This window comes from Nerophis lumbriciformis, unplaced genomic scaffold (assembly GCF_033978685.3).
Source record: "Nerophis lumbriciformis unplaced genomic scaffold, RoL_Nlum_v2.1 HiC_scaffold_70, whole genome shotgun sequence".
Taxonomy (NCBI): Eukaryota; Metazoa; Chordata; class Actinopteri; order Syngnathiformes; family Syngnathidae; genus Nerophis; species Nerophis lumbriciformis.
Window position 1 is genome coordinate 170,001 of NW_027316612.1, and position 1,265 is coordinate 171,265.

Here is a 1,265-nt window from a genome sequence, read left to right on the forward strand (position 1 = left end):
AGTTTGGTTTTTTGTCTATGTGTCATCATTTTAGAGTACCAGGGCTCTATAGAAAAGTTTGGTAAATTTGACTAAGTGTCTAGGAGCATTTCCCTTTAAGAAGGCCGACGTGCTATGGTTCTCCACCTGGGTCTGGAACGCCAAATTAGTCCCTCTCCTAGCTGGAAGTAGTCAAAAAAAGGCGGAAATTTGACTAAGTGTCATTATTTTAGAGTACCAGGCCTCTATAGAAAAGTTTGGTTTTTTGTCTATGTGTCATCATTTTAGAGTACCAGGCCTCTATAGAAAAGTTTGGTTTTTTGTCTATGTGTCATCATTTTAGAGTACCAGGGCTCTATAGAAAAGTTTGGTAAATTTGACTAAGTGTCTAGGAGCATTTCCCTTTAAGAAGGCCGACGTGCTATGGTTCTCCACCTGGGTCTGGAACGCCAAATTAGTCCCTCTCCTAGCTGGAAGTCCAAAAAAAAAGGCGTGAATTTGACTAAGTGTCTAGGAGGATGTCCCCTTAAGAAGGCCGACGTGCCTTGGTTCTCTACCTGGGTACGGAACACCAAATTAGTCCCTCTCCTAGCTGGAAGTCCAAAAAAAAGGCGTGAATTTGACTAAGTGTCTAGGAGCATTTCCCTTTAAGAAGGCCGACGTGCGATGGTTCTCCACCTGGGTACGGAACGCCAAATTAGTCCCTCTCCTAGCTGGAAGTCCAAAAAAAAGGCGTGAATTTGACTAAGTGTCTAGGAGCATTTCCCTTTAAGAAGGCCGACGTGCTATGGTTCTCCACCTGGGTACGGAACGCCAAATTAGTCCCTCTCCTAGCTGGAAGTCCAAAAAAAAGGCGTGAATTTGACTAAGTGTCTAGGAGCATTTCCCTTTAAGAAGGCCGACGTGCTATGGTTCTCCACCTGGGTACGGAACGCCAAATTAGTCCCTCTCCTAGCTGGAAGTAGTCAAAAAAAGGCGGAAATTTGACTAAGTGTCATTATTTTAGAGTACCAGGCCTCTATAGAAAAGTTTGGTTTTTTGTCTATGTGTCATCATTTTAGAGTACCAGGCCTCTAGAGAAAAGTTTGGTTTTTTGTCTATGTGTCATCATTTTAGAGTACCAGGCCTCTATAGAAAAGTTTGGTAAATTTGACTAAGTGTCTAGGAGCATTTCCCTTTAAGAAGGCCGACCTGCTATGGTTCTCCACCCGGGTACGGAAAGCAAAATTAGTCCCTCTCCTCGCTGGAAGTCCAAAAAAAAAAGGCGTGAATTTGACTAAGTGCCT